Below are 9,961 nucleotides of genomic sequence, written 5' to 3' on the forward strand. Positions count from 1 at the left end.
AAAAGGAACCATTTAAACCAAAAAAAACCTCACTTTCCAAATCCGGAATCGAATAAGAAAGTCAAAGCTTCGTTTGTCACAGGGAAAAATGATGTGAAGAATATTAACCGTTGGCTCGAAGGAAAATGGAAGAAATACCAATCGGGAAAGTTCTTTGTGGAGAAATTCAATGATGCTTACGAAAGCTACTTGAATAACCTAGAAAGTGGTAGTTCATCATCATTGAAATTGGCTTCGTAAGTGAAAAGATGGAAAGAAATACCCAAGACAAAAGTTGAATCACAACAAACCATAGATGGAAAAGGGAAAGTCAGTGTCAAACCTAAACCATTGAATCCCAATGACAAAGTCTGTTGAAGTTGACTTAATAGATGGGTTAAAGTCAAAAGTTTGTAATTGGGTACTAGGGTCATCATTTCACCATGCATTTCAAACTAATATCCAAGATCCAAAAAGCCTTGGGGACCTAAATTATTTTTACTGATCGTAGGTACTAGGTGACGAGCAATATGATGAACACCTAATTCATAAAAATCGGAACTAATTTTTTTTGGACTCTTGGAAGTGTTTTGAGTTATGAAAATCAGATATTGATGGTTAAGCCTCAACCATGCAAGTGTTAAAAACCATCCAAGTGTGCTTATGGACTTAATTCATGATTTGAGCCCCATCCTTGCATGCAAAAGCATAAAGTTTGCAACTTTATGGCTTAATACGTTATTTTGAGAATGGATCCAAGTTTTGAACGCAAAGGCTGAATGTATTAAGACCTTGGAATGAGATTAGGCTGGCTAGCCAGTATGCTGGGCGTACTCTAGAGTACATTGTGCATACTGGGCCAGTGTCCAAACTTCAGATGAGCTTCAACGTACATTGGGCATACGAGCATTGTATGACGGGTGTACATAGTCTGTCGTTTTAGGTGATTTTTGGGCATGTGTGTTATCTGGGCTTTGGACTTGTTGTAGTTAGGCCTCAATCCTACCTGTTATAGTAAGCCATTTTTGGGCCTAAGGACATTTTAGGTGTTCTTGGGCCTTAGAGGCTATGTGGTTGGGCTTGGATGCTTGTTGGGATGTTTTTAATAAATTAGGCCTTAGGGGAATAGAGGACCATTGAAGCAAGGATAAAGAAGGCCTTTTTTCCTTAAGTCAAGAATTAGGGTTTGGACCTTTGATTTAGAGTGTGACGTAATTTATGATTAGGATTTTATGCTTGTGTTTTAGGAAGAGGATTTCGTGAGTCATCCACCAAGTGTAATTAGATATCTTATGTCTAAGGTGAGTCTTCCTTCGCATTATGCGTAGGTTTAAGTTTGTGATTTTTGTTATGATATTATGTGGTATCATAACAGAAATAGACTCGACATCTAGTTAGTTAATGTTGTAGTGTGATGATTCTCTTCATGATAATTGTTAGTTATGCACTTATGCCTGTATTTGTTTGATAAGTCTGTGATTTCTGTTATGATATTATGTGGTAGTAGTAGGAGGTGAAATAGACTCGACATCTAGTTGAAATAAACCAAAGAGGGATTGCAAGCACCCAGATATGCATGATAATATCCAGTTGAAATAGACAGAAGGTGTAGGCAAGCACGCATATATACTTGGTAGTATCTAGTTGAGATAGACCGAAGGGGTAAGCTAGTACCCAGATATTCTTAGCAGTATATATTTTTTAGTATGTGGTTATTTATGGAGCTCACTAATCTTTGCGCTTACAGTTTTCCAGTTTATGTTTTAGGTACTTTCGGTACAAATGAGGAGGGCCTGGCGTGACTACCCCGCATCCACTCATATTTTCCGTATTATGTGATTTTGGAATTTCTACTCTGATATTATTTCACTATGACACACTTTTGGTTGTTTTGTCTTGATTACTAAGTGCTTTGAAATGAATTTAAAATTAAATTTTATCTTATAATTTTTGGACGCTACAAATTGATATCAGAGCCTTGGTTTGAGAGATCCGGGCATACTCTCGGGTGTGCCTGAACTAAAATTGAGGGTTTGGTAATTTTTTCAAATAAATAAATAAATAAATAAATAAATAAATAAATAAATGTTTTATTAAATAATTTTCTAATTAGATAAAAGGGTGTGATGCGTGAAACCGGCCAAGCTCAAGTAAGTGATTCCTAGAATACTCGTACATGTTTTATATAATTATATGTTATGAGAAATTGATGCTAGATAAGGGCTAAGGATCTATTCAGGATTTCATGTTTGGAGAGATGCCTTTATATTCCTGATTGTTTGAGCTGTTAGAACTACATGCTAGTATGGTTTTAGTTAATTTGATAGAAAGTCTTGATTAGTTGGTATGCTGGTTAGATTTTCAGTTGCCCGAATGCTGCTTGCTTTGTGCTTTGTGAGACTCTTAGTGATATGGGTTAGCTACTAAGGGGATATGTTAAATCACATGTTTCATTGGTTAAATAATCTCAGAGTAACGAATTTAACCCTATTGCATAGCTCTTGTTTGCGTCTAAGCATTCTAGGGTTGAGTCTTTTACTTGAAGGATTATCTAAGCTTTATTGCATGTGACTGTTCATGAGGTAGTTAGCTATCATTAGTGGGAGTCTTTCAATAGATAATGTCATGGTAAGGTTAGGAACCTAAGAGAGTCTAGGTAATGCTTTTAGTGGGTTGGTTGTATTGTGTAGTGAGTATTTAGAGTATCAATTTGTGAAGGTAACTTGGAGGATTCGAGAAGATTCCTGAGGAAAGTATGGATATGTGTGGAAGGTAGGATTGTATCCGTACTTCTAGAAGCACGTGATCTACAATCGAATGAGGAAGCATCACGAGGAATCTAAGGTGTGAGTGGGAGGATGGCATGCATAAATTTTCATTAATGGTTACTGTATGATGGATTAATGATAACATTTTGATTCTGAGATGGCAGTTTGGTCTTGATGTATAGGATGTCGATGTCTGGAAGAGAATCAGAGTCCTCTAAGATAGTTTTCTGGTATTATTGGTCGGATGACTGACATAATGATTGCCAAGTTCGAGGAGCAGACCATAATTTTTCATGTTGCACAAGAAGCTAGTGAGGCTGCTAGCGAAGGAAATCACTAGAAGTGGAGACATGACAAGGAAAGAGAATGCGGATACACGACTCAGGACGATTGGAGGGAAATGGAGAGTTCATTACAACTGATCTAGTTTTTGGAAGTTAAGAGAACTATGTGTCACACCCCAAAACCGGAACGGCAGAAACGTTCTGGGGTGGATGACGTCATGTCAAGTATCACAACAAATGCAGTATAGTAATCAAAGTACAACAACCATTGCATTAATAGTAATAGTTTTACATAAGTTACATTTCATAGAGACATTAAAGTAATACAAGTAATAATATAGGTGCAGCTTGGTACTAAACTGTCTTCACCAAAAGCTCCTGGAATGTACCTGTCTATTGCTAACCTGAGAATACAAGTTATTTTGAAAGTGAGTATCAACATTTTTATAAATGCTGGTGAGTTCATAAGTATTTAGTGTCATTTGTGTAAGTAAGCATTTTATCCAAAATAACTTTTTAAAAAGTAGTAGTTTAGAATCAATGGTGTATTAGAGTCCTTTCAAGAAAATCCTATATTTTCTTAATAAAAACATTCTTCTACCAAGACTCGACAGAGTTATGTTTTAAAGAGTAATTTTCCCTGAAATACTACCATTACCAAAATATGGTATATGATTTTAAAGTAAGTATGAGGATAAACAATAGGGAAAATAACATACGCCTCAGCAAAAAAATATTGCTGACTAAGGCAAAAGAAATCATAGACTCCAGGAGAGTATCGAATGAATGACACGCCTGGCTCAGTCTAACAAAAGGAGACACAGACCCCAGATGGTATCAAATGTACGATACAACTAGCAAGGTCTAAAACAAAGAAAAACACAGACCCCAGACAATATCAAATGAAAGATACAGCTAGCAAGGTCTAAAACAAAGAGTAATTCTAAGTGTGTTTCCAGCATACAATGTTAATTATCGTTACCTTAAGGCCATGAATTATAAGGTAAACATGGAGATACTCCTAACCATACTAATCGACACTAGAGTACTTGACGCCCTGCAAGCGTCGGTGTAAATATTACATTTGTCACCCCTTGGCTTGGTAGGCCGTGGATTGTAGCTAGCATTCAGGGTGCGGGGGTGTCAATCCCGTATAGATCTATACATACAATGCCCGCTCTCCCTATAGGAGACTCTGGTTACCAACTCGACGACAGGGAGATCCGTGTATTGAAGATGCATCTCGAAATCTGAATTCTAATAGCGATGCTGGAGAGATGATATAGACTCGCGTGTGAACTGACCCTTGTAAATCTTTATGTCTATACATGTACATATGATATATAATTAATGTTTAAACGACCTTCGGACGGATATCCGATACCCACCAGACCACCTCCCAACGAGGAAAAGGAAATAGGGGGCACTAGCCTTCCTAAGTCCTTTAAACATCATTTATATAACTATACAGGTACATGCATGCATTTAACAACGTAAAAGCATTTATCTAAGTAGAAGCGTTTAACGAAGTAGAAGCGTTAACAAAGTAGAAGCGTTTAACGAAGTAGAAGCGTATAACGAAGTAGAAGCGTATAACTAAGTAGAAGCGTATAACTAAGTAGAAGCATTTAACGAAGTAGTAGCATCTAAAGAAGTAGAAACATTTAACGAAGCAGAAGTATATAAGCATAGAAGAAAACTTTAACTAAAACTTTGGAAAAACCTTTACGCTTAAGAAAATTGTGACTTGTTATCCTTTTGTAAAATAAGCTTGAAGACCTTTGGGAATCCTTTGAAACCTTTCATAAACAGTTTTTAATGCAATTTTGATAAAACAATATAAGTAAAGAAAACCTTTGTTTAAAATACTGCTGTAACTGGATTTGAAGTAAAACATACAGCACGAGAGATAATTTGAGAAAAGATTTAAACAAGTGAAAACGTTTAGGAAAACCATTTATAGTATCATACTTGGTAAAAGAGTTGACAGTGTAATAAATCCTTGTGCATGCAGGTTATAATACTAATTAAACACGTATACGCATCCTTAAATCCGGAAAACACTTTGGTCAAGTGCTAGGAGTGTCCCGGGTAACATCTAAGGTTGTGTATGGCCTAGATAGGGAGTTTACTCTTCAAGAGTAAACTCTTTATAGAGTTTACGGCCCTAAGACCTTATCCCCATGAGTTTACGTCCATAAACTCATGGGTGGTGTGTTCTTTAATGCATTAAGGTCTTATAACACTTGTGGAACTAGGCTAGGTTCAATTCTAGGGCTTATGAAGGGTTTAAGGCTTCAAAATGGACTATTTGAGGAGTTTTCGGTGCATTCACACTCCTCGAGGAGTTTATGGCCGTAAACACATGAGTTTACGGTCGTAAACTCATGCTTGGCCATTTCTTTTGTTGTTTGGTGGTTCTAACTCATGCATGTAAGGTTCTAGTCACTTTTAGGGGCATAGGAAGGTGTTTAGGGCACTTAAACACCTTGGAAAGGTGTTTACGGTCTAGGAAGATGTTCATGGGGAGTTTACTACCTTAAACACATGATTTTACGGTAGTAAACTCATTTTGTCCATGAATCCTATGCTTTGGTGTATCAAACGAAGGATTACAAGGCTCTAGGCACTCGTGGAAGCTTTTGGAGGTGTTTGAGGGGTAGTTTAACACCTCAAAAGGTGTTTAGGGTCCAAGAAGATGGGTTTATGGTATAAGGATGTTCTTAGACCGTAAACTCATGTTTACTCCCCAAAATGCAAGTTTTTGGTGTTCTAAGTCCTTTCGTGTAAGCCTCTAAGTCATTGCTAAGCATTAGAAGTGTTTGGGAGGGTTTTTTGGGCATCAAAACCCACTTCCAAGGGGTTTACGGTTTTGGGATGCTCCCTAGACCGTAAACTCATGTTCTTGGGGTTTTTGAATGTTTAAGCCACGAATTTGAAAGATAGATGAGATGAACAACAAGCTAGGGAGGTTAACTTACCGATTTGAAGCTCGAAGGGGCGATTTTTGACCAAAACCCGTTTTTTAGAGAAAGAAAGTAGAGGGAGAGAGTCTAAGGTGGGGAAAAAGGTGGGAATGAAACCCACTCCACCCTTATATAGGGTGGAGTTTATGGCCTGGCTGGGGTTCACCTGACACCAACCGCAAACGGGGTTTTTCACTACTTTCGTTAATCACGGTTGATTTTAAAATTATACCACCTTAATTTTGGTTCGCTTGACGAATATTATTTAAAATATTCCAACGGGTTTAATTCCGGTCAAAAATATTTTTCAGATAAATTTGGATAATTTTTGACGTAATTAATTTCAACGTTAATTTCGACGTTACAACTAACTGAAATTTTTGGGTTGTCACACTATGAGATATGTGGCATGTGTGATGGAACTCATGGATTTGCTTGTCACAAGTTCATGTGTTTCAAGTTTGAGTAAAAAGGGCTCGGGCACTGGGATTGTAAGAAGGATCATATATGCTTTCATTGTCAGCATCCAGGTTATTTCAAGTCTAGCTGTCCTGTATGGGTGGCGGAGGGAGTGTAGGTCCCAACACTCATCGTTCCTAACGAGGTTAAGGTCGAGCCACAAGAAATCGTTGGTATGTGCTTTGTGCCCCAGTTCTGTAATGCTGTTATATCTAGAATATGTATGTTCTTTTTCAGTGTTGTATCGTCGGATCAGAAATCTTTTGTCTACTAGGATTATTTGCACGATATTGTAGTTTCTACAATTTCAATGAATTAGAGTTCTATCATCAAGACGCTTCATATTTCAGAGGTGTAGATCGTTTTTCTAGGTTCATATTTCTGACAATCAAAAGTTTCCAATAACCCCATCTAAATTTCAGAGTCCATCTATCATTGACAGAGTCATCATTCAAAGAAATGTCATATGCCATTTTGCATACCGTGGACCGTGTTTAGAAGAGTCTTGAGCATCCCGCTTAGGAGGCCAGCAGTCGATGAGATCTTTAGTGGTACCTGCAAGAATTCGAGGAACCCCTGAGGTGGGTATGCCGAGTCAGAATGCCTGATATGTAGTGGTTCTTCGTTATTTCGAGCAATAAGGAACTAGTTGATCGTGGTTGTAAGATGAATGGTTTTCAGTTCACACCTCCGTATTGGGGTTAGTTACATGTTTGCATTGGAATCGCTCTAAGTACATATAGGTCGTAGAGTCGGTTTGGAGACCATTTCGATATTTGAGATGTTGTTCTTCATCATTCGATAAGTCGTCGAGGGATTGTAGTGGACTCAGTGGAAAGTTCTTAAGGATCTTGAGATTCGTTGAGGTATTGGGAATAATTACCCACTCTTAAAACGTATAAGCATTGGGCTTGACTAGTTAAGGAAAAATAGCCATTATAAAAGCTCAAGTTGTCGACTATTGCTATCAATAGGGGATGAGCAGTGATATCGTATCACTCTTAAGTAATGGGGAGGTGTGGTTCGCATGGATGGTCTCAGCCTTTGGGATTGTTAGTAGAAATCAAATGGTATCTACTAGCGAACCTTCAGTACATATATCCTTCGACAAGTGGATAGTCGGATTGTTGACTTGTCTGTTCCGATCAAGGCTTATAGTTCTTTGTCGTGAGCTGAAGTGGCTTAAGTGTTTGGTGATGTTTCATGCTCCAACAATATCCACTTAAATGCTGGGAAATGGTGAGCGCAAAGTAGTGATAAAAGGCAAAACATCCGATGGGCAGGTCCGGTAAGTCTGGTGCTGAAGTGTCTCGGAAAAGCTGAAGCTGTCGTGATCTTGGAATCTAGCAATGGAATCTCTTTCAAAAAAGAACATATAGAGATGCCCAGTCTCTTAATAAAATCTTCGAACATGATCAGTCCCCAAAAACGATCATGTTCACAGTCTCCCCTCAACTGTTGAACCGAAGAGCACAATATCAAATCATACAACGTCTTTAATATTCCGAACTCGATTGATAATGCACCAAATAATCTCTGAAGAATAACCTACTGAAAATGTGAAGCATGCCAAAGTAAAGTCCGAATGATAAATAATGTGAATCCGAAGACATGGTCTAGCAATGCCAAAATTTATATTGGAAGATCAAAAATAAGTGCCGCATCACATCGCCAAAATAATCTTCATCTTTGAAATATCGCAAACCCAAACTCGAGAAATCATAAGATCTGATACGGATGCTAACAGAAATGGGACATCCCAAAATATAGACTCTGAAGATAAATAATCATAATCCGAAGAACATCTAGTAATGCGAAAAATTCAATCGGTAAAGGTTAAAATTTAGTGCCACATCACTATACTAAATCGATCTCTATCTTCAAATGTCTCTAACGTCATAACTCCAATAAAAACTAAAAATGGATGCTCATGATTCTCCATAATTTTTGATCGACTGTGCAATAAATATAAAAAATAATCATGAAACCGGGCAAGAGAATATGTCAGATATGATGGAGCAATGCATGCTCCCCCTTGACGGGAGCATCTACCTGTATAAAATGAGGATATTATTCTTCTGGTCATGGGTAGACTTGGTGATGTATTTTCAAACTGAAAAAACAATGTAGAACATATATGATAAATCCCACTGCTAAACAACCATAATGCTGAACCGAAGTAATGTTGATAACCGAAATACAAAACCGAACTCCTTAAGCATAATCGATGACTCGTCAATTAAGGTCGAAGTGAACCAGTCTAGGGCTCTAATCGGTCTAAATGACGGTCCGAGACCATATGTAACCAGTTCGAAGAAGCTAAATGTGAACCATGGAAAAAATCCAAACCTCCAAAAACGCTGTTGATCAAGCAAGTTTACGAATAAAAAACTGTGGATCTGAATCTCTGAAGCACATAAGTTGAAGGCTGCAAATGCGAGCTGCTTGGAAGGAGGAAGAACACACAAACAATAATATTTGAAATAATTGTGTCTTTACTTGTAATCAGTAAGAAGAATGATGTCTTGAACCATGAGGCTAAAAATAGTGTTAAAAGAATAATTGGTTTTTAATGAAAAGAAATTGGTTAAAAATAAAATGGAAATTGGTTTTAATAATAAAAAAATTCGTTTTAAACAAAAAAAATAATAAATAAATAAAAGAAATGAAATTGGTTAAAAAAGGCCCAAACAAACTATATGAGTCCGGAAAAGAAGTCTCGAAAGTGGGATTCAAAACAAAAGTTGGTCCGAAGCAAAGGGTAAATGAATCCTGATTTTGAGACTGAATTTGAAACTTGAGAATTAAAATAATAATTAAAAAGTGGATTCACAAGTTCAGAAAATGGATGCACGTTCAGTTCGGTTAAGTTTGGAAAATGGATTCACAAGAGTAGAAAGTGGGAATCCACAAAACAAGTCATTTCGGAAAATAGGATCCGAACAATGAAGTTGATCCGCCATTAAATCTAAATAACGATTGGAATGAATTACACTTGCTCTGAAATAAAAATGAAATGCGTAGAATCCGATAAATTCCATTTAAGTCGGCTTGTAAAAAAGGTAGGATCCGAGATCAAATATTTTTTTTAAAGTTTTTTTTAATCTCGAAATGGAGTAAATAGGATGATAGAAAAAAGAGTTATATGAATGTATTAATCTCAGAAATAATATGCAAGTAGCTCAAATCTTAGAAAAAAGATTCACAAACCGACAAGAGGTAGAAAAACAATAAATGAGGTGGGACAAAAGCTTGCCATGTGTAGGGAAAGAGAACAGAATGAAAAAACAGACTTTTAGAACCTGCTATTCCCAATCTTTTAGCTGGCATGTGTGTCTCAAGAAAAGGACAAATGATGTCTCCTCGCACAATAAAGCATGCGTCAAATTAAAAAATGAAGATGGGATAAAGCACTGACTTGTCTGTTGCTATGTGGAGCTATGCAATCAAATTGTTGGTAGAGAGAGTTGCACCATTAATATTGACTTGCTTAAACCTATCAGAA

This window comes from Lactuca serriola, chromosome 8, assembly GCF_051521515.1.
Source record: "Lactuca serriola cultivar US96UC23 chromosome 8, Lser_US96UC23_V15, whole genome shotgun sequence".
Classification (NCBI taxonomy): domain Eukaryota; kingdom Viridiplantae; phylum Streptophyta; class Magnoliopsida; order Asterales; family Asteraceae; genus Lactuca; species Lactuca serriola.